The sequence below is a fragment of the Cryptomeria japonica genome, chromosome 1 (assembly GCF_030272615.1).
Source record: "Cryptomeria japonica chromosome 1, Sugi_1.0, whole genome shotgun sequence".
NCBI classification, from domain to species: domain Eukaryota; kingdom Viridiplantae; phylum Streptophyta; class Pinopsida; order Cupressales; family Cupressaceae; genus Cryptomeria; species Cryptomeria japonica.
This window is the reverse complement of record NC_081405.1, coordinates 679665501-679690740: the sequence shown is the minus strand read 5'-3', so window position 1 is coordinate 679690740 and position 25240 is coordinate 679665501. Positions and strand designations below refer to the sequence as shown.

The 25240-nt window shown below is 37.5% G+C and overlaps 1 long non-coding RNA gene across 1 annotated transcript; it reads right to left on the bottom strand.

Annotated features, from left to right (window-relative positions):
* Positions 1–174: 174 nt before the first annotated feature.
* Positions 175–24012, bottom strand: LOC131030322 (uncharacterized). Its single transcript, XR_009102890.1, has 3 exons — positions 23892–24012; positions 23679–23774; positions 175–267 (listed from the first exon to the last, which is right to left on the bottom strand). It is a non-coding gene; the product is annotated as an uncharacterized LOC131030322 (long non-coding RNA).
* Between the last annotated feature and the right edge of the window lie 1228 nt (positions 24013–25240).

Genomic DNA, 25240 nt, shown 5'->3' with positions numbered 1-25240 from the left:
GTACAAGTATTTTTGAGAGGAAAGAGTATCTTTATTAACAATGTAAATAAACAATGTCTCACACAAAACGTGAGACTAACCATTACAATGCACATGAGGAAAACATGATACATTTAAAGATGCTATGAAAGGAAAATGCATAAGTAGTGAAGGGTGACTCGTCATTGCCTGAATGACAAGTCCGGTTTGAGCTCCCCTGCATCGTCCTTAGTCGTCCTACTGCCTTGCATTGAGCTATCGCTCCCTCGCTGCTCCACATGCCTGCACCTGAAGACGGATTGTTGTTAGAGCAATGTCGGGTCATCAAACACTACTTATACACGCATCTATAAACATACAATCTGATCTTCACATACATTATAACAGCTAGCCTGTCACGGATGTCCAGAAAAGTAAGAATTATCAAACACACTTATCATTTGCCCATTTTTATCTAATGTGTTTGTTATGTGCAGATGCAGGTGTAATCATGTTTATTAGATTTGAGCATGTGGGTTAAAATGTAGCTCCCACAAGGGTTGAGCCCAGCATGCTATAAAATAAATCATTTGCAGGTTATAAGTTGTGTGAGTGGAATAACAGTCTTAGGTTGTGAGAAGAAGTGTTTTTCTCCTCTTAGGACTGTGATTTTAGCCTTCTTATAAACTATTAATGCAAGGGTTATGATTTATTGGGTTGTGTAGGTGAGTATTATTGTTGTTATATTCTGTGTTATTTGTTGTTCATTCTCAAGACATCATTTGGTGTATCACCTGTTAGGTTGTAGTTTTCAGTTTATGTTTTTCCTTCTCACTCTTTTCTCAACAAAATCATTAGGTTTAGGTGAATACCAGTTAGAAAGAACCAGCTTGCTCTGGAGGTCCACCTCAGTTCTAGGTCACCCACAACCTTGAAGTGTTCCCATGTTTCAATAGGTTACTCAAGTTAACAGCTTTTGTGAGGGTGCAAGCTTTATTGATAACAGCAATATCAAAAGAAAGAGAAAAAATAAAAAAGAAAAGAAAGATCAAAAGAAAAAATTGAGAAAAAAAATGAAATATCAAAGTATTTGGCTTTGGGAATATGCAACTAACTCCATTGGGGCTTGTTGACGTGTTTTTTACGCACATGCGAACACAGAATAAAATACCTAAAGGTACCTTATCCTCTCTTGAGTAAAGTTTCCGAATGCTGAAGATATCGCGAAAAGGATCAATCGGAGAAACTTCAAGGTTCTTGTATGTAGGGTCTCTACGTGTGGATAAGCTCTCTATGGTATGATGTGATTTGCTGGAATCACAAGGGGACTTACACTCAATGACCTGAACGTCTGATTTGCTAGAATCACAAGTCCTACTAACTAACGGGAAGACAAACAAATGGCAAAAGATGCAAGGTTCAGGAAGTCTACTCTACTACCTAGAATGTGAGAAGATGGATGAATGACTAGGTGGATTCCTACTGGGCTGGGTCTCACCGTCAGGCTGAACAATTCAACACCAACTTAGTGCGATCTTCTAAGGGATGCTTCTAATATGTTTAAATCGTACACCATCTAACAATGATCACCATTCAAGAAAATGCATGAAACAATAAACGTGTAACGACTTATGATTAAGCTCATTTGTTCCAGTTGACCACGCAAGGCGCACTTACCATCAGCAAGAGGCTAGTGGTATGGATTAAACGGATTCCACACAGGTGCATTCAACAATTTCCTTCATTCGATCTAATCATCTACCATCTAGAATTGAAGATTCAACAAGAAACCATGCATATTGCAAGAAACGACACACTTCACCATTACTTCGATGAAAATGTAGTTTGTTTACAATCAATGGCAACAATTTCTTGCCTTGTCCTCCTATTCTACTCTAATTGCTACTCTATCAACTGATTATTCACCTTCTAACTACTCCCCTCTAACTGCTTTCTAACTGCCTTTACAAATGAAGAGTCGGGGCTTATATAGTGCCCACAATACAATTCAATGGCTAAGATCAATTTGAGATCAATGGCCAAGATTCAACAATGAAAACCCTAATTAGGGTTTGTTACAACCATTACATAACATTTAATGCTTGACCAATGATAAAATTACATCTTTAGGACACATGTCTTCTCTGGAAAAATCGACCAATGGATAGCTAGGGTAGGTACATCGAAGTTTGTGCCACCTTCCATGAGTTAGGTACATTGAATCTGGACATGCGACTGGAGGAGTGATGACTGGGATGCCAACTCATCTGACACTTGGTTGATGCCAATTTGATGTTGCTGAGAAGCTAGCTTTAATTAACTCTTCTGAAACTATTTGCTTCTTCAACGAACCCTTGCTCTGACTTATTCTGTCTTTGATGTGCAGGATGATTGATGTACCTCGCCTTGGAATGTTGGATTGGAGAAGGTATTCCTGATGATGCTTGACCGAAGAAGGTCGTCCTTGTCGATGCTAGACTGGAGGAGGTCGCTCTTATCCTTGCTTGATCGTCCTTGATGAGAACCTGCCGACTTGTAGATCCTCCGGGCTTTGGAATCACCATCTTGATACCTACACAACATTTCACAATTAGTAATATATCTTGAAGTGTAGAAATTAAACTTAAAAGGAAGATTTAAGATTTTAATTAGGAAACTTCATAATAAATCTTGAGTTATCATTTCTTAATTAACCATGCAATAATTAGATTTTTCCAAAACTAATGTCCAAAAATCAAACCTTAAACAAGGGTGTCAAGATGATTTTGCCATACCTCCTCTTGAGTATTAAACTCTAAGAAATGATGCAAAAAATGGATTTTGCTAGGCAAAATGTAGATCAAAGCTCTCCCTTGGATAAAATGCGCCTCCTTTAGCCTTCACAAGAATCAACTCCACCTCCTTCTAGTCTCCAACACTTGAAATAAATTCGCTCCAAGCAAACCAGATTTCGCACCTTCAATTAGCCTTCCAAATTCGCACTTGAAGCAATGATTGAATGATTTGAATTGTGAAAAAACACCTCCAATATATAGAGCGCTCACCCCTTTGCTCCCTCTAGGCCGACTTGGCAAAAAAAGGTTTAAAAAAATAAATAAAATTCCACAAAAGGGGCCGACTTGGCAAAATAAATCAATATAAGGCCTTGAGCGTTTTACATTTAATTTTAATTTAATAAAAATTAATTTTAAATGCCTCCAAGATAGAAGTTCGATTTTTTAAGGCTTAAAATTAATTTATTAAATGCCAAAATGTCTTTTATTTAATGCCAATTTAATTTTAATTTTTTCAAATGCCTCAAAATTAGCAATTTTGGCGATCTAATGCAATTTGGAGAATATTAATTTTTAAAACAAGGCTTAATGAAACTTCTTGAGGATTTTGCCTTGGACCTTCACTGAGGATCAAGAGCGATTTTTCATTTTTTTCTCAAATTTAGCACTTTTCCACCTCCAAAATTTCTTCAAGACATTTCAACTAGGTCCTTTCACTGAATTGCAAACTTAGCTCAATCCAATTTTGGAGAAAAGGTGCAATTTTGAAGTTTCTCGTTGTGGGCCCTCTCTGAGGGTCCGTAGCGATTTTTGCAATTTAGGCTTGATTCTTCATCATTTTTCATTAAAACTTCATTCATCATTTGGCAATGCCTTCCCTTAATCCACTCCAACCAAATTCGCTTTGTTCTTGCAAGGTAAAACGAGGATTTTCAACAATATCGCTATGGGCCCTCTCTGAGGGTCCGGAGCGATTTTTCGCTATGGACCTTCATTGAGGGTCAGGAGCGATTTTTCATTTTCTGACCAAAATCATCAAGTTTTAAATGCAAAATAATATTCATCCTGCTCTTGGAGGTCTTTTCTCCTTGTCCAAACCTTGCCTTAGCACCATTTTGAAGAAAACATACATTTTTTGAAAATCTCGTTGTGGGCCTTCAGTGAGGGTCCGGAGCGATTTTCTGGTTCTAGGCAAATTCCTTCATCTTTTAATCTTCAAATCACCTCCAAGGCATAACACATCACGTCCTCCTCCTGTCCAAGCAAGATTTTATCTCAATTCTTCAAACCAAGGAGAGAAAACTGGAAAATCGCTATGGGCCCTCTCTGAGGGTCCGTAGCGATTTTTGTAATTGCCTTCAAAATATTGATTCTCAACGATTTCTTTTCACTTCAAGGCCTTTCAAACATCGTTTCAAACCCATGCCTAACCTTAGCTTTTCTCAAACTTGGATGAAAAGTTCCCATTTTAGGTTTCTCGCTATGGGCCCTCTCTGAGGGTCCGGAGCGATTTTTCGCTGTGGGCCTTCAGTGAGGGTTAGGAGCGATTTTTTCATTTTGGGTTGATTTCCCCTTGTGTTGATCCTCCAAATTATATTCAACGGATAGACCATGCCTTCCTCCATCCCCTCCAATTATGAAATCACTTTGATCCTGCAAGAATAATGCATATTTGAAAATCTCGCTATGGACCCTCTCTGAGGGTCCGTAGCGATTTTTTGCTACCTGGACCAAAATGCTTCACTTTTCGTCTAAAAATCACTTTGCCAAGGAAGATGTCATCTTGTTCTTTGCTATGAATAAAAATTCATGTCCAAGAAAGGTCCAAAAATGTGCACACAAAGAAGATCGTTGTGGGCCCTCTCTGAGGGTCAGGAGCGATTTTACCTTTCCTGGGCAAAACTCCTTCAATTTATCATCTTTGATCAAGTTTGCATACCTCATTGTGCTCATTCTATCCTTCATCATGCTTTTGACATCTTAAGTCGACCAAATAAGGCTAGCAATGACCCTTATAAGATTTCTCGCTGTGGGCCCTCTCTGAGGGTCAAGAGCGATTTTTCTGTTCTCAACAAGGTCCTTCATCATTTCTAGCCAAAACTTCTTCAGGTGGGTGGAGAAAGTCATTCATTTCCCTTTCATGCTCAATTTTCCATTGCAAAATGAAGTAAATCAAAATCTCGCCCTGGGCCCTCTCTAAGGGTCAGGAGCGATTTTTCGCTGTGGACCTTCTCTGAGGGTCGGGAGCGAAATTTGACCTTTTGAACTCTCTGTCAGGATAATTTTATGGAATATAACATTGAAGTATAAGTTCTTATACTTTAAGTTATATTCCATATATACTTTTAGGATGTTTGAGAGTGGTTTCAGGCCTCCAGGAGTTATATTGCAAAATCTAGTTTTTGGAGGTTTTTCAGTTTCCAGACTTAGTCAAATTTCAGGATCAGGACTTTCAGACTTAGCCAAATTTTAGGATCAGGACATCACAGACTTAGCCAAATTTCAGGATCAAGACATCACAGACTTAGCCAAATTTCAGGATCAGGACATTCAGACTTCATCACTTATCAACTTGACCTCACTCAAGCAGAACCTGCTATCCAGGTGATCCCCTTGGCGACACTCAAAATGCAAATGCTAAAAGACAAAACCCTAAAAGACCTAAAAACAAACCCCAGAAAAGCAAAAAGCAAGGGTCCCCATTTGCAATGGGGCGATGTGTGAAATGGTCACAACAGTGCTATGGATACCTAGCTGGCAATGGAGCAATATTCGTGAGATTATAGCGATAACCTCGTCGAGGCTATAAACACTCGCCAATAGCGAGGTTCTATCCATGATGCTTATGAAGTTAGGACAAATTACGTAGCTAGTCATGGTGGATTCTAAGAGTCGCAGTGGTCTTATGAGTCGGAATGAATCATTTGCACTCAAAGACTAAGTGCCATGATCCGGTTTGGGATTCTTCTTTCATTTTGAGTATGTTTCTTAGTGCCTTGATAAGTTGAGTCGAAATTTCTAGAGGTTCTAAGTGTGGATTGAGTCTTTATCTTTGAAATGTTCAAGAACATTTATTCGAGGTGATGATAGATGTTGTGACGTTTTCACACATCCCCCCATTACAAATGGGGACCCCTACTTTTTGGCTTTCTGGAGTGGTTGCTTGCATGTCAAAGCCTAGCTTAGTTGAGTTTCACCAAAGATCATCCATAGTTTCTTACATGCCTAAAATTAGATTAACTCTCTCAACCCTTCATCCTTTTTCTTTTTTTTTTCAAATCAGTGATTCAACGTAAGTTTACCTTGTGATTCCAAGAAAATCACATCATACAACTAAGTCTATCCAAGAGCATGTCAAGACTTGACATTCAGAACCTTGGAATCTTCCAACTAATCACATCATTTAGCATTTGGGAAGATTTTGTTCAAGAGAGGATAGACTTAGTATTTTATTCTATGTTGCATGAAGTCATAAAACACTCATCAACACATTCCTTTCTTGTTTAAATCCTTTTTCTATGCATCTATAACTCTTTATTGTTCAATATTCATTATAGCAATGCTTCAATAACCTTTGCACTTTGCAATTTGCTGGTTTGTTCTTAGTTTCATCTATACATCTCGATTTCTTTCTTAGTCTTGTTTGCATGTCATTTCAGTATCCATACTGCATTTGGGTCCATAGTTTTCTTTGTACGCTTGCATCTAGCTTTGCTCTAAGTAGTTTCTTACTCAGACTTGTTGGTTTTCACTTGTTTCTATTAAGCCTCCATACTCTTAATGAATTTAGCCTGCATCTTCACACCTTTGAGCATCCCATCAATTAACTTCATTATTTTTAGCACATTATCTTTGTTTACACCATATTCTTAGCTTGCATGAATGATCTTGGCCAGCTTTCCTTAGTTGCTCTTCATATCAATCATATTATCTCTTATTTTTCTCAAAAACATCCCCTTACTAATAGATAAGTCGATGTATTTAGGATTATCTTGCAGTTTTAAGCATTGCTATGGATTCCCACCAAGATATAAAATAAGAATATTTAGTTGCATTTCTTGCCCTTCTCTTGTCACTTTCTCGAAGTAGTCCTATGATTTGGGTGTTGTTGAAGAGAATTTATGATTAAAAGAAATACACAATTCTCCTACTTTTCATTTCGTTGTTTGCTTCAGCATTTGGGCATTTTGCTTCCCAATTGCTTTACTTTCTTATGACATTGCTTGATTTTTTAATGATGTCTTTATTGTTTACTTGAATTTAGTGTATTATTTTTTTGTAATTAGATTAGCATTATTATGCACACAATAATCTGAGCACAAGTTACTGTTCCCATCTATCTTGCTTTGTAATTTGTCCTTCCTAACCAATTCCATAGTGGGAGGATATGTCGTAATGTCCCTTCCTGGAAATTACCCAAAATAACAGTCCTAACTGAGTATAAGGGAGAGATTCATCGATATTTCCAAAATTATGTAAAGTAGTGACACTAGTTATCATTCAGAAAGTAGGCTAGTATAATCAGCACTTATATCTATGGGAAGTAAAATTAAATAATAGCTTCAAAAATACCATCTAAAAGAATACATGTTTAATGCCTTAAAAAGAGGTGAAGGGGGGTTTAGGAATAGCTGGAAATTCAGAGTGGAGACCTGCAACAAGTTAGAGAAGATGAAATATATATAAAAATATATATACAGTGTTGCATATAAAGTTATGACAGATTCTAACATAAGTTGATTATAAAACTTAATAATTTACTGAACATAGGAGAGGGTGAGCAAGCGTGGTGCCCAATAGACCCCTCCAACTAGGCTCAAGAGCAACTGAATCCCTCTTGACCCCATGTGGCTCTTGCCATCAATGAGGTGGCCAACCTAGGGGAGTGTCCTATCACCGTTCTCCTCCACTTGTCATCTCCTATCTTGTGTTCCCCTTTTTGTACTACTATCCAGTATGACAGAGGAGGGAGAGGGTTGTCACAGTAAGGTACCCGAGAAGTCTATACTCCACAGGCCCAAGAGCAGCACCCTTGTACTCCCTTGGCCTCATGGGACCCTGTTGTGACCTTTTCACACATTGCCCCATTGCCAACGGGGACCCCCTCTTTTCCTGCTTCTCGCGTTGGTTAGTTGAGGGTTTTGGCGGCATAGTGCGAAATTTTGAGTTTCTTGTGCCCGAGTCTCGGAATTTTGATCATGCCTAGTGTTGTTTAGGGTTTTTGAAGTTATAGGATCAACCACGTAAAGTTGAGATTTTAAATGATCATATTTTTGTCTAAGTGTAGACCTTTTGAGCGTTAACGTGTTTTTGAACATCCACGTCGGTGATTTTAAAAGTGCTAAGGTGTTTTCAGACCTTTTGGAGTTGTTTTCTCGCTCCTAGGAAATTATTTAAGTTAATTTCGCACTTTATCCCTATAGGTTTCCTTATTTTTAGCTCAAATTTTTGGTATATTTGCCTAAGTCCAAATGAGTTTTATTGAGTTTTGAAGTTTTCTAGTGATTTTGAGTGAAAAAATCATCATTTTCCAGATGAAAATCCATATTCTAAGGGTTAAAAGGTCAAAATTCCACACTAGAGGTACTTTTCCCCTCATATTCCTGACTACACATGGTTTTCCCCCACTCAAAATCCAGACTAGCCATGGATTTCCCTTGGAATCCAGACTTGCCTCATTTTTCCACCATTGAGAATCCATACTAGGGTCGATTTTCCCCTAGATGCTTTAATTTTTACTAAGTGTTGGGATTTTATCCTGACTACCTTCATTTTTCCACCAGGAGTATGGATAGGGTTGCGGATGACGTTTGTGATGACTCCATGCCTAGATCGATTTTCCACCAGGTCTTTTGTGACAAGATTTTGAGGATTTTTGTGCGGATATTCATTCTGGACCCTAGGCGATTTTCCACTGAGTGCAATTTTAATGATTTTGTGTCCAGATGAATGTCCAGACTAGGATCGATTTTCCAACAAGGGCATTTTTGTGTTAAATGATGAAGTTTTAATTGGAATTTTCATTCCAGACTAAGATCGATTTTCCCCTGGACCCAATTTTGTGCACGTTGATGAATTTTGATAGGGATTTTTATCCCTACTGGAATCGATTTTCCCTTAAGGGAATAATTTTGATGATTTTTTAATGATTTTTAATGGGATTTTTTATCCCTACTTAAATCGATTTTCCCCAATTGGCCATTTTAATTTTAATTTTGAAATATTTTAATAAATGAGCCTCATTTAATTGCTTTTTAACGAAAAGCAATGATTATTTAAAAAATAAAAAACAATTAATAAATGATTTGCAATAAGCATTTAATGATTTCAACCTTCTAGAAGCAAATCGATTTTTGCCAAGCAAGTATAAGAACAAATTTTTTATCCCACATTGCTTGTGTGGTGAAAGTTGATGGTGAAAGCAAGTTTAAAGGAGAGATCCCAGCATTATTTTATTATTATATTTGCTAAGTGTGTGATTGCAAGGGCGATTTTTCCTCCAGCTGGCGATTTTTGGTGAAGTGTCTAAGTGACACATTGGATTGAAGATTTACTTTATCATTTTTTTTTTCTTATTTCCAACAAGGTGATTTGTTTGGACTGCCATTTGGCTGCCATTGGAGCTTCATTTTCAGATTTTCGATTTTTCTAGAGAGGTGGCTGTTTTTGGAGGGGTGACTTTTGTTTTGGAGGTGACTTGCCTTCGATTTTGAGTGAATTCCTTCACCATTTGTGATGCCTTAGCTGGGAGGTTGCCGGTTGGCATTTTCAGACCTGAGTTTTGCCTCCATTGCTAAAATTTTATACCTTCATGCTGGCTGGAAAATCGTTTTTCAGACCTACATTGTGTTCCCAGCTTTTTTGTGCCTTAGGCGATTTTGTCTAGAGGCTAATTTGGAGTGATTTTCAGTCAATTTTCAGACCATTTGAAGGCTATTGCAGCTCTGAAAACTTCATTGGTTGGCAATTGTCCTCAAAAAACTTCATTTCCAGCCACCTACCCACTTAGGCGATTTTGCTTGGAGCTCATTCCTTTGATATTTTTCGATCATTTTCAGGGATTTTTAATACTTTACAAGTTGCTGGTAAGTCTAAAGCAATCCATATTTTTACTTGTCCTCAACAAATCTTACTTTTACCAACCAGACCTACATTCCTGGATATGATTGCTTTCATCATTAAAATTCATTTTCATCAAGTTTGTACACATTTGAGGTGATTGCAACATGTTTTTAGAGATTAATTTGTGAAGTTGCAGGTTATCTTCAGATTTGCTGGCAGCCATTGTTGACTTTGTGAGGTGTCTTCAGACTTGGTTTTGTGTGAAAACACAACCTTTCACACCTTTTCCTTAGTCATTGTTGATCCGGTGTACTCCTTTGTACTCTAATTTGAACATAATTTCTAAGTATAAGGAGGTGTTCTCAGACTTTGGTCTAAAAACTATTGATTTTAATGAACTTGACGAGGGTTTTATGCCCTAACCTTGTCACATTTTGTATTCCATTGTTGAAATCTATCAAGAGTGTGGATTATTTTCTTGATTTTCATACCCAAATTAGTTTAAATCATTAGGAAATCGGAAATTTTATCAAGAATATTATATTTTCCTAAGTTCTCACTTCTAGCTTCGTACAGGTGCGATGTCGAAGTCCGGACTCAAGGAAAGGAGAGAACAAGAGAAGATACTTGAGACTAGATTCTATCCAGAATCCAAGATGTCATCCAGATGGAAGGAGATTACAAACACGACATGCATTTCCTGAAGATGAACCAGATGTGACAGCGTATATTCGGAATTGGAAGCCAGATTCCTTCCTCAACCTATGTGAATATTATGAAGAGTGGCATTTATCAGGCCACTGGATTTCCCCAATCCATACAGTGCAGTGATTTTATCCTAGAGTGTGCACGATGTTATGATCCTCGCTCCCGAATGATCACGACTCCTAAGGGTGTCGTCATTGCTTACCTTGCTGAGGATGCGATTGCTGAAGTGTTTGGAATTCCACATGAAGTAGACATGAAGGATATAACTAAGGATGAATATGAAGACCAATATAAGAAGAAGATGGATGTGTGCAAGACCATAGTAAACAAGGAGTGGATGATCAAGCCTAGGACTCATCATTCCAAGGCTCCCAAGACACTCATGTGCACAGACTTCAGAGAGGAATATAGTGACTTAGTATTCCTGCTTAACCGAGTGATGGGGATGTCGCAGGGTGCAATATACGATGGATGGATGTTCTATTTCATCTAGGATTGTCTAGAAGGAACACTGATAAATTGGTCTAGAATCATAAGTGACAATCTGGACTTTCAGCTGAGGAATGTGGAGCGGTCGAAGTCATTCGCCATGACTTCCTATTTGGTGTACCTGCTTGCACGGTTTGTTACATACAAAGGATTGATATGCAGAGGTGAAGTCGGGAATGGACAAGAAGAATTCAGGAGTTATGAATGCTATCCACAGCTGAACATGTATAGAATTGAAGATTATAAGAGAGTGAATGATGTATTCACAATGTACATAACGTAGATGCTAGAAGGTGGAGTCCACAGGAGGTTGTCCAAGGAGGCAACGGAGCTGATAGAGAAATATGGATCGTGGTATATACAGTTTCCCACTTTCACATAACTTAAGATTCATGGATTTCAATCCAAACCCTACAGGCTTCCTAGGTATCCTTCTAACAGAATGATCTTGTTGGAAGTGGTGAGACAGCTTCTGGAGTTTGATTCTATCCAGAAAGAAAAGCACAGGACAAGCATGACATTCCCTATTTCAGTTGCGAAGACATTGGAGGATTGTCAGTCCACCTTAGCAACCAGCACAGCAAGTGAGGAACTTGCATTCTATCAATTTGCAGCATATAAGAGAAGAGAAATATTTGATCCAGATAAGAAAGTTGGAAGGATCGAGGGAGAGAAGTTCATCCACAAGGTAGACATAGAAGACTATTGGGCCAACATGATGGACGAGCAAGCAATGAAGAGACGAATGTGTTCCAGGATGTCAATGGATTTCATGCGTAAGTGTGGACGTTTTCTTATTCCTGACCAGGTGTTAGATGACAGGGATCATACGCATCCACAATATGAAAATGAAATGAAGAAGGTGATTCTATTGCCTAGTTGGTCAGAGTCAGAAGAAATAGATTTGAACGTATTGATAAGAGAGGTCTTGAGTTTCTCCCGAGCATGGGTGGATATTCAGATGAATAAGTTAGTTGATATGGGTGTCACCTTCACTTATGAAAAGATGAAACGGGAGGAATCCGCTTCCGAGGATGATTAGAGGACTATCAGTGATGTCAGGATTCACGCGGATGAGGAGAGTCAAGCTCCGAAGAGAAGGAAGAACACACCAGGAGAAGTCAAGGTTAGAGGGAAGAAGATTGAGGAGGTCAAGAAGAAGAAACAAAAGACTACCATTCCTTCACCTATCATTCCTTCACCACCTCTCAGTGCCTCATCAATCAAGGAAGTTCAAATGCCAGAACTAAACAAGGAGACTGAGCAATGTTCCAACACAGTGATACTATTGATGTGTTTTTTAAGCACATGCAAACACAGAATAAAATACCAAAGTACCTTATCCTCTCTTGAACAAAATCTTTTGGATGCTAAAGATTTGCTTAAGGTTCATCCAAGAAAGACTCCAAGGTTCATGAATGTAGGGTCTCTACGTGTGGATAAGCTCATTGGTTTGATGTGATTATGCTGGAATCACAAGGGGACTTACATTCCAATGCCTGAATGCTTGATTTGCTGAAACTTAGGTCCTATCTACTCAATTGAAAGATAAAAAAATAGCAAAAGAGGTAGGGTTTGATAAATCTATGCTAGGACCTAGAATGTAAGAAGATGAATGAATGACTTTATGGAATCCTACTAGGCAAGGTCTCACCATCAAATAGAACAATTTGACACAAGCTCGATGCAATCTTCTAAGGACGTTTCAAGGATATTCGAACCAATACCGCCAAACATTGATCACCATTCAAGTTAATGCATAAACAATGAGTGTAGGACGATTCGAGGTTAAGCTCATGTTATTCTAGTTGACCACGCAAGGCACGCTCACAATCAGTAAGAGGCTAGTGGTATGGACTAAGCAGATTCCACATGAATACATTCAACAGCTTCTTCCATTCAATCTAATCAACATGAAAAAAAATTGAGAAGTAGAACCATGAGGCTTGTTGAAATAACAAATTTCACCATAACTTCAATGAAAAGAGTATCTCATTTACAAGTCATACCAACAATTCTTCCCTCTCCTAATCTACTTCTATTTGCTATTCTATTCTCTTAAGACTATCTATTGACTATTAGCTATTCTACTCACTATTAACTATTAACTATTAACCCTTACAAATGAAGAGTTTGAGCTTTCTATAGTGCTCTCAATACAATTCAACAGCTCTAGATCAATTTGAGATCAATGGCCAGGATTTTAAAATAAAAACCCTAATTAGGGTTTGTTACAACAAACTCTCCATAGCCAATGAGAAAATTACATTTCATGTGTGGACCAATAGATATCAGGGGTAGGTGCCTTGGAGTTTGTGCATTCATGGAGGAATCAAATACATTGTATCTAGACATGCTGATGTAGACCTTCCCTGATTGGTGAGTGGTGACTGGGACGATGACTAGGATTCCACCTCAACTTGCACTTGTAGGTTTGGAAAATTTGTTACTCGACATTACAAGCCTACTCAAAGTAGTGGTGATAGAAAGTATCCATCGTGGTCAACCTCCAATCCTTGCTTGTCTATCTTGCCTTAGAATGGTTATATGATCTCCCTTTTGCCATCTTATGATCTCTCCATGTCGATGTGATAGAATGAAAACCTTGACAATAAGCCGCTATTGCTTACAATTGTTGAACACTTGAAGTTTTTCAACTTAGTAGTACATTGAGTCTTCTTCATGCATTTGAGGTGTTCTTGATGCTGATGAAGCTTCTTGAAGTAATCCCCTTGTATCTTGTCCTTAGTCTTGCATAGTGATGATAGGAAGTGTTTGTCATGATCGAGTCATCCCTCCATCCTTGCTTGTGCCTCCTGCCTTAGGGTGGTTGTATGATCTTTCCTTCCATATCTGCAAAACAAAGCAAGTATAATATCAAACTCGTGATTTCTTAATTTTGACACAATCTCTGATTTTGAATGATTGCAATCAATAAGTTCATTGGGTAATTTGAATGCCCTAGGGAAAATCTAGGCTATCTAAAGATGAATTTGCTGGTTTATAGGCCTCTTAGCTGAGTAAATTCGCTTTTCCTTAATACTTAAATGATAAATTTGCCTTTTCAAGACATCAAACCTGCATCCTCAATAATGAATTTCACCTATACGCTGGATGAAATTCGCAAATATGCTGATGAAATTCTTTGTCTTGCTGGAGTAATTGGCTAACCTGCCACTGATGGAGAAAAAAATGTTTGAATTGATGCTTAGAATGATTGATTTGACCTCCCTTTATATGTGATCTAGGATAAAGATACAAGGCCGACCTGATTTAGTATGAACAAAAATAACTTTCAAAGTGTTGGCCAACTTGATCTCTTCTTAGCAATTTGAAATTTTGAATTTGTTTAGGTGCCAAAATACTTGTCTTGTTGAATTTTTCTTTGGATCTCATGCAATCGCTCTATGTCCTTGCCAAGGAGGGAACCTATAATAATGTTCGCTGGCTAACCTTACTAAGAACAAGCCTCCTAAGGCAGTTTGCTCTCTGACCAGCCTAAGGACAAGTTCTAAAACATAATTCGCTCACTGACTTTTTGAGAGGACACGACCTAAATGAGATTTTTCGCTCTCTGTCCTTGCTAGGGACAAGATCTATATTTGTGAGTTTCGCTTGATTTAAGCGATCAAGGTGTAAAACAAGTAATTCGCTCTAAGAATGGCCTAAGGACATGCCCTAAAAGGAATTTTGCTTTGAATCCTTTCCAAGGACAGGACCTAAAATGATCAAATTCACTCAAGGACTGGCCTAAGGACAATACTCACAATGCATTTCGCTCTATGTCCTTGGCAGGGACAGGACTTATATTGAAAATTTCGCTCTCTGGCCTGCTTAAGGACAAGCTCCAAAAATGATTAAATTTGCTCTTGGACTGAGGTAAGGACAAATCACAATAAAGTTCACTCTAAGACATTCACTCAAGGTCATTCTATGACTGTCCTAAAGACATGATTAGATTCGCTCAATTACCTTTCTAAGGACAGTCATGAAAACAAAATTTTCTCAATAACCATCCGCAGATCGCTCTAGACCCTCAGCAAGGACAAGCTCAAAATAGGTAAAACTCGCTCAATGACCATGGTGAGGACAGACCTTATAACTGAAAACTTGCTCCATGATCTAAAGGAAGATTTTGCTCTATGTCCTTAGTAAGGACAAGACTCAAAGTGCAGTTCGCTTTTGGACCAAGGTAAAGACAAGATCAAGATGGAAAATTTCGCTCACCATCCTTTGCAAGGACAAGACTCAAGAGGTGAATTCGCTCTATGATCTTCAGGAGGACGGGACCTATAGTGCAGCTCGCTCACTGTCCTTGGTAAGGATAAGGTCAAAATGTGAAGTTCGCTCTTTGTCCTTTCTAAGGACAGGTCCAAAATGATGAATTCGCTCTGTGTCCTCTCCAAGGACAAGCCCTAAAATGGAATTTTCGCTTTGTGACCAGCCTAGGACAGGCTCAAAAACAAAATTCACTCTAGATCCCCTGTGAGGTACACCATTTGGTGAAATTCGCTCTGACTTGCTGCAAGGTACATGGATAAAGAAATTCGCTCCAAAGCTCTTCCAAGGTACATCAATTGGGTAAGTTCGCTCTAGGAAGAGTGTGAGGTACATACTTAATAAAACTCGCCCTCAATCATCAGCAAGGTACATGATTAGATGAATTCGCTCACTGTCCTTGGTAAGTACAAGGTCAAGATGTGAAGTTCTCTCTCTGCCCTTTTTAAGGACAGGTCCTATATGTCAACATTCTTTGCTCGAAAACCTTTGTAAGGTACATTCTTATCCGATTAGCTTTATGTCTCATAGGCAAGCAAAGTCAAAGCAAGCAGTCCGCTCCATGTCCTTCCCAAGGATAGGCCCAAAATAATAAAATCGCTCTGTGACCAGCCCAAGGACATGATTAGGTTCGCTCAATGACAGCTCTAAAAACATGATCAAATGACTATTTTCGCTCTTGGACCAAGGCAAGGGCAGGCTAAAACAAAATTCGCTCCATGACCTTGATGAGGACGAGGTCTGAAACAAATGGCTCCAAGACTTCTATAGGAACGAGGCTTGAAAGATGTGTTCGTTCCAAGCTAATGCAAGATCCATGATCAAATGAAGAGGCTCGTTTTGTGCCCCTTATTAAAATTTCACTCCATAACCTTGCTAGGAACAAGACCAAAAGATAAAATTCGCTCAAGGACCTTGCTAAGGACAAGACCTTTATGACAAGATTTTGGCAAATCATCCTAAGGACATGAAATTCACCCCTTCCTTTTGCATCAATTCAAATCCTCAACCTCTTCATATGAAAACATCATGAATTCGGCCTCTCAAGAATACTTATATAGGAAATTTGCTCTGTGACCTCCGAAAGGACGGGACCTAAATCAAAAGCTCGCTCCAAGGCCTGAGCAAGGACAAGACTTAGGTGTTTCGCTCTAGGACCTTGATGAGGCATACCACCTTAGTAAAATTCTCACCCTAAGACCTTGGCAAGGACATGAATTAGATGGGAAATTCGCTCAATGACCTTTGGGAGGTACAGGGGTCTCATTTCCTTAAGATAGACTCTTGACTTAGTCCTTTCACCCGACTTGATGAACCTTCTGGCTACTTAAGAAACTTTAGCCCTTCAATGCAAAGACTAATAGCAAAGACTCTAAGACAACCTGGGACTGAGCAAAAGGACAAACCCTAGAAAGCGAAAAGTGGGGGTCCCCATTTGCAATGGGGCGATGTGTGAATACCTCACAACAGATACTACCAAAGAATATTCAGGATTTGCATGCCACAGCAACATCTGCTCAACCTAATGCGGATGATGATCAGTCAGGATCCCCTACTGTCCTTTTGGAGGTTAGTTTGGGAAAGGATTTATATGATTTGACTAGGAATAATCTTGATGATGATGATGATGATGATGTTATCTCAGCATTGAGAGGACTTGATCGAGAGATGTGTCTCGATGGTGGATGGAGATAGCCGCTATTCCTGATTGGCTGATGAAGAGTATGGAGAAAAGTAAGAAAATGATAGAGGTACAACCTATTGATGACATTGATGACTACTTAGCTAGGAGCAATAAGGAGCAAGAACCTAAGAGAGCTGAGATTTTGTCACACATAGCTAGAGATGAGACAGGAATGTGGATTGCGCATGTGGTTGTTCCTATTGCAGGCATGACGGCAGACATTGCTACTCCCATGGATTTCCAAATTACTTTAGTTGCCCTTGGTCGTACTACAAGAGAGTAGGAATTTCAAGAGGTTGGTGATAACCTTAGGGCAATCAGTGCAAGATTGGATAGAGAGATTGAAAAAAAGGAGAAGTACAAAGAAGAGAATATCAGACTTAGAGAGTACATTGCAGGGATAAAGCGTGAGAATCCCACCCTTATTTCCCCTATTGCAGTTGATCGTGGACTACATTCACATTATGAGGCAACGAGAGATACACTCTCGGAGGTGGAGAAGTGGATTGAAAGTACAAAGAAACAGGCAGATGATTTCCTTACTCAGTTTGTCCAGGCGTTTGACAAGACAACAAGGCTCATGTTTAGAATCCAGTATTTGGAGGGATTTTGGGAAGAATTCAAGCCTATTTAGGAGAATAATCTTCCACGCCTAAGAGCTTTGAAGAAAATTCCTCAGTCCATATTGATTAGGGAGAATGTTGTGCACAGTGGAGATAGATACGATTTCCATTGCTGGTATTAATCATTAGCCATGAAGAAATCAACTTATGAGAGCGCCCAGCTGAGTTGTACAGAGATGGAAGGATCAATTCATGATATTCAGTTGAAGATCCTTGCCTCAATTGAGGAGTTATTGGGTGTTGATGTTAGTGAAGCTAGTGGTTTACGCTTAGCAAAATTAAGAGACAAGATGAAACTTATGTATTTTTGTCAGTTGGACTCTTTGAAGAAGAGTCAAATAGATGATTTGGTCTCTTTGTTGATTCATGTTCATAGTTCGCAAAAGCTCACGCCAGATTGGGAAAACACTTTGGATGCTTGCTCGGATGCATTGGACGTGATTGATTTATAGCAGGATACCTTACCCAGCATTTCCATGGAGGAATTAGATTTTGTATTGGCTAGATTCTTGGAGTATGCTAAGAGAGAGAGAGATGCAGGATGGAATCTTCTAGAAGATTCCCTATTTGATGACTAGGTATCTTTCTATTGGGTCATATGTTGGTGGCACCATTTTTCATGTAAACCCTAAGGGCAATTCTAGGTTTTTGTTGGCATGATCTTGGCCCTTGATTTAGTTTTAATCTAGGCCATACATTTTGTATGAGACTCTATATATACCTCATTGCCTCTCATTTGTAAGAGAGAGTTTTTGTAGAATTGTTGGTATATGTTGCAGCTACTTGAATATAAATCATTGTTCGACTTGATGGTGATTTCGTCTTTCAAATGTTATCTTGCATTCATGGTTCTCAATTCCTCCAACTTAGATTAGAATTCATTTTCATGTTTGTTAGATTGAGTGAAAGATTTGTTGAGTATATTTGTGTGGAATCCTTAATCCATACCACTAGCCCCTTGTCATTGATAAGTGTGCCTTGTGTAATCAACTGGAAATTCGCAAGCTTAACTTCAATTATTGTGCGTCCCTTGATATGCATCAATTTGGATGGTGTCAATGTTCGATGGTGATAATTTGAAAATCTATAAGTATACCTTAGATGATTGCACTAAGCTCGTGTCAAGATTTGTTCGATTTGATGGTGAGACCTTGCCTAGTTTGATTCCACTAAATTTGTTCATCATTTCTTACATTCCTAGGCTTAGAATAGATTTCCTGAACCCTATTCCTTTTGCCCCCTTTTTTAAGTAAGTCTAGTAAGAATTGAGTCCAGAACTACATTGCCATATCCTAAATTGTCAGCACACCCATTTCGCATATTCATGATCCATGAAGTTAATTCGAACATTTGTGTAAGTCCCCAAGTGAACACAGCAATTCATAACGACCATTGAGTTACTCACTCGTCAAGACTTGACATGTAGAAACCTTGGAATCATTTTAGTTGATCTTATCCTTAGCATCTAAGGTGATTTTGTTCAAGAGAGGGTAAATTACTTTGGTATTTTATTCTGAAATGTTATGTGCATAAAACACATATCAACAGACCCCCAGTCTTAAACCATGAGGTAACGTGCCTGTGAGATAACACCAGCACTGTTCTCCTCACTGTAACTCCCCCTTCCATCAGGCTTACTTCAGAACAGTTTTTCAGTATTACAACATAGTTTGGGTTTAAGTAATCAACATGAATTGAATGTATTATCTAACATAGTATTTCCAAGTATCGTTGATATTCACCATTCGGGGTATGCAGAAGTGTATATGCATTTGATACAGTGATGTGCTTATACAGATTTGTTTCAGAATGTAGATTAATGTGCACAGAAGTTCAGAATAACTAAGCATATCAGACTTGGGTTTATTACAGCCTTATAACATTTCAGAGCATAACTACATTCAAATAAACCAAATATCGTTTCCACATATGCATGAAATCTACAAAGACTATTACTTAAAATCAGTTATTTAGATATATATATGTGCATTGCAGATTATTGCTGAGAGTTCGTACCTGGATCGTCTTCCTCCCAAATGCTGGTCTGATTACTGAAGTATCTTTTTCCCTTTTTGTATCCTTTTTTCTTCTGACTCCTGTTGGACGTATTTATCACTATCTCTTGTGGTCACAAGCCACGCTCAAGAGACACAATGTTTAGTGGCAGCGACCCCTTGGAAAGGTCTAAGCCCTTCATTTCTTAAATCGTTTCTTGTAATTTCATTAAACTTTAACTAATATACTCATCATTCATCGTGCCTTTTCATTAGTTGACCGATAGGTCTAAATAATAATAATTGATTTATTTAACTGGTAGTCTTAATACAAATAAATAATAATAAGAATCAATTAATATTATTCAAAGCCATTGTTATACTTTCTTTTATATAAAAATAAGGGGATATGACATATGTTTAGGGTGTCTCTATTTCCAAATACTCTTTTTGTTCTCTTTTTTCTTGTCTCTGACAACCCAGCCAAGATCAACCCCTCAAAGCTGGGCAAATGCCGCATGTTAGGCAATATAGTCTTGCAGACTTAAACCTAAATACTATTGACCAAAAATTCTGTCATTTGGTTCTTCCTTCTACACCTTATCCTTGCATCTTAGTTCTCCAATTTCAGGATCTCAATATGCACTCGGAGAAAATTGAGCACTTTTGGGAAAAAGAGAACATGACAAAAGACAAAACATGCAACAAGAAGCCCGAGCCAACCAAACAAAGCCATACTCACCAAATCTATGTGGTTCAGCCTATCTTTCTCTGAGCTTTTGATCGTCCTCAAATCAACCTTGAGAAGTGGCATGTGTGAAGTAAGATGTAGTTTTCCTTGCATACAGACTCTGTTGTTACTACTTGTGTTCTTTTTGCACTTTATACTTTGCCAAATTCAATTTTCTCTTGCCTCATCTTGAAAATTACAAGATGGTTCTCATCATCCACCAGAATTGAGAAAAATGTCCTCAATATGGCATGAAATCATCTAGACCCAAGTAACAAGGGCTAAATACATTTTATTAAATATAGCCACATGGGCTAGTATGCTTTACTATATGTTTTACACATTACCTGTAATTATTGTATATTCTTAAAGGTTTTACAGATCTCTATATACATCTCTCTCCTCTTAGAAGCTTCCTTTCTACATGTCAAGATTCTACAAAATAATGATCCTGCCCTCCTGTTAAAAACCATTTCTATATATTAGATATTGTGAATTGTCAAGTTTATTTACCGAGTTCAAGTCCAACTCCAAAATCAGCATACAAAGTTTACACTTGGTCCAAGTCTTGTGAATGATAAATAACACCAAAAATTGCCAAACATATGTAGTTGTTGCCTTCTCCTGTCTCTCTCTACTGGCATTGTAATTATGAATTATCTTATTTAAATCATAATATTTGAATTTTGGGGTTTCGGTTAATCTTGATTGAGGAGCAACCTACCCTAGGTGAACTCCTGATTGTAAATATTCTGATCAAGCTGCTAGTAGATTGAAGAAAAACTATTCAGAGAATTAAATTTGATATCGTTCATCAAGTTCTGAGTTAAAAAATGTTAAGGGCTTACACATAAAGAAAGGGAATTTAGGGTTTTGAGAGATTAAGAGGCACAAAACATCAATCCTCAATTTGCAAGCCTAATAGATTTAAATGGAAAGTAAAATTCAATAAACAAGAGATAGAAATTTAAGGCATCTTGTTATTGAGAAGAGAAAACCATCCTCACTGCACAAACTGTGTTCCCTGTCTTTATTATTGATAAAATTATCTTCTTTGTAGGTGTAGGAATTTGGGTATGCTTGAATGGAAAATATCCATCCCATGGGAACACACCTTCGATTGGAAAAGAATCCATTTAGGCTACCAATTGGTGAAAAACAATGAATATGAAGGATGAAATGAGCTACTGTCCCTTGAGTTTTCTAAGCTATATTTCTATTAAAAAAAAGGTTTGGGATTAGAGTCCAGAATATTAGATATTCTATCATTCTTCACTGAGGGACACCCTTCCCCTAGTTGAACCCGTGGTTTAAAAGATTCTACTTAAACTAATATTTAAAGTGCATGTTAATCAAAGAGCATAAGGATGAAATTTGGTTTTTCTCTTTGAGTTCCCTGGGCCATAGTCCAAAAATAAAAGAGCTTAGGGTTTATGGATTGAGATTGTGATCTAGGGTCAAGGATCTAGGGTTACAAATTTATGATTTGATAGATTCAGAAATGTGAAGTTCCAGTCCTCAATATGCAAGCCATAGTGGTTTAGTATAATGTAAAATTTAGGTCACAATTATGCACAAGCACGAATTTTAAGGACTTTGTCATTGAGATGAGAGAATAGCACTTTCTAGGAACTATATTCCATGTCTTCTGTTCTTGTGAAAATTAACTTCCCTAAAGGAGTAATAATTTGAAATTCTGGATTAAAGAACACCCTCCATGTGATTAATAAGATTCCGTTCGGGCTGACCTAATTTGGGAACTGAAAATTCTGATTATGAAAATATACTTTGTCACTTGTTTTCCCTATGTTCCAATTTTGAAAAATAAAATAGGGTTTAGCGTTAACAGGTTAGGGTTTAGGGATTTCATATTTAGAGTTCCAATGGATTAAGAAACACAAAACACTGATTCGCAAAACTTAAGCCATACTGATTTTGATGAAAAGTTGCATATAAGTTAGAATTAGGAAAGAGTGAGGAATTTAAGGAACAATATTTATTGAGATAAGACTGTAGCACCTGCTGCTTGGACTGCAACCTGTGTTGTCTATTTTTGTGCCTGGAGAAAATTAGCTTTCCTAAAGGTGGAGGAATTTGCAAATACTTGATTGAAGAACACATTATCCCTAGAGTCCACCCCTAATTGAAAATATTCTATCTAGTTTGCCACTTGATTGAGCAAAATCCATTTTGAGGATGAAAATCAACTTGGTCAATATAGAAGGGAAAAAGGTTCAGGGTTTCAGTTTAGCACATATTAATTGGGGGATCGAATTTGTAGTTGTGGGTATAAGGGGCACGCTTCCCCTCGGCAAATATCTGATTGAAAAGAATGCACTCGGGCTCCCATTTCATAAGGACAGCCTATTTTAAGGATGAAATCCGATGTTGTGCCTTGAGCTCCCTGGGTTATGATATAATAAAAAAGAGAATTGGTTTGGTGATTACAGGTTCAGAGATTAAGGCATTATGGTTTTGATGGAGAAAGAGACACAAAATACCAATCCTCAGTATGGAAGCCACACTGTTTCTTATAGAAAAAATAATTCAGCTCAGAATTTGAAAAGAAGGTATTTATGATGTCTTGGTATTGAGATACGATGGTAGCAATTGCTGTGTAGCCTGCATTTCTTGTCTTATCTTCTTGTGGATCCTCGGTAATGAAGGTGTGAGATTTCGGACTTACTTGATTGCAGAATTGGGTATTGCTTAATATCTGTAATGACAAGTACAGAAGAAATAAGAATTGGCTACCAATGGTTATAGAAGAAGCTAGAAACTAGAATAGCGTATTGAAGATTACAGAATAAGTAAGAATTGGATGTCCATAATTATGGAAGTGACATTTGGGTAATGATGATTACATGAGGAGCGAGAATCGGGCATTGATGATTAAAGAAGTAAGCATTGGGTATTGCTGATCAAAGAAGAAGAACCAATCGAGTCTAGATGATTACCAAAGTCAAAATGGGTATCCATGCTTCAGGAAGAAGCACTAATCAGGGATAGATTATCCCACAGGAATTAAGAATTGGGTATCAATAGTGATGAAAAAAAAAGAGTAAGAAATGGGAAGGAATGATTGGGCATTACTGGTTAAGAAGGAAGAATCAGATACCTCTAACTACAGAAGAAGTAAGAATTGGGTTATAATGTTTATGATTACAGAAGAACTGGGTATTGGTGATTACAGAAGAATTAATAATTGGGTCTTGATGATTATAGCACATATAGAAATTGGGTATTCTTGACTGAGGAACATTCTTCCCCTGAAGTAGGAGTACGCCTATGATTGAACTTGTTAATTTACTTATGGAATTCGATTGTATCAATGGACTTCTTGGACAGGAAAAAGGCATAAAGGAAAGGTACACACACCTTGTTGTCGACCTCAAATTGCATTTTCTGAGTGAAATGCATTTCTACTCTTCTCTTTTTGAGAGTAACTTTCCTCTGAATTTTCCCAAGCTTACCCTGCATGAAACCCATCTTGTAAGACAACCTTATCACCTCCGCCTGTGAATTGGATCTCAAAAACATACTGAAACATTAATTAAGTGCAAAAAAAAACAGACTGAAAACGTGGCTTACCAACGATTCTGAAAATTCGACGGTTTTCATGGACAAATTGAGAAAAAAAAGAATAAATCCGTACGGACAAATGTCTACAGGGTGTAATAGTAGCTGCAAGAAGCTTGAAAGTAAATCAGAATTCAAAATAAATCGGTAAATGGGCGCGGGATACGTTGCATTTTATATTAAGAAATCCACGTCAAATAACGGGAAATTTGAATTTCCCGTCGAGAGTCAGAGATGCCTAATTGACTGTGGCACGAATTTAACGGTAACGTAAATTTGCTTTGAATGCTCACGGTTAGTTCCATTAAGTCACTGGAAATCATACACCACACATTTTTGTCAATTCTTAAAATCGAGTCATTCATATAATTTAATTTCAAATTTTACAATATAGACTATAGAATCGTTTATATATATGTTTTTAATGAAATTGTACGAATCAAATATTAATATTAACAATTTCCAAATTTAAAATGATAAAACAAATTATGTAAGGATGCTAGTAGCATAAAAAATTACATTCAAGTAGTTTAATCATCGAAAAAATGAATGAGTGAGTCTAATAGAAGTTAAAATTTAAAAAAATTCTAATTATTTCAATTTTTCTACGCTCTTACTAATAAGTTGCTATATGAATTCCTTAAAATCAATAAGTTCAAATTGTGTCATAATATAATAATTTTTGAATTCAATTCAAGAATGTGCAAAATTTGCTGCAATATTATCAAAAAGTAAATGAGGGGGGAATGGTTTTGCAAGCTTATGGTATTAATCATGTGGTTTATGCAATATCAGTTGGTGGTTTTGTTCAAGCTCACGTCTATAAAAGCAAGCATATGAGCACCTATTTAAGGACTATTATTTTAACTAAAACTAATTTAAGATTGGTTTGTGAAAGGATCTCTTGTAGGTTGCATATGTGAGGGTTTGAAGCGTAAATTGGGATGTGTGGTTACATGATTATTATTTTCTTGTTCACATGGAGTGCACGTAGAGAGTATGATGCTTCAAAGGTATTCATGTAGACTCTACAAATGTATTTTATATTTTATTCATAAGATAATATATGATTGATGGATGCTTTCGGAGACTATTTTATTTTTCCTCTTGAGGGTTTTCTCAAGGCATATTTTGTGTCACCATTTGATGGTATATTGTCTATTATTTTGCATTTGGATTTTAAATACTTGTTTGCATGTATTTTTCTTGTGGGTTGTGGAAATAGTGCTACATGGCAGTAAATTTTCTTTCAAAGAATAAACATGAACAATCTACATGCAACATCTTCATGGTTAACATTCAACAATGCTAAAATATTCTTGAATTATTTATCATATTATTCTGTAGTGGTAATACCAATT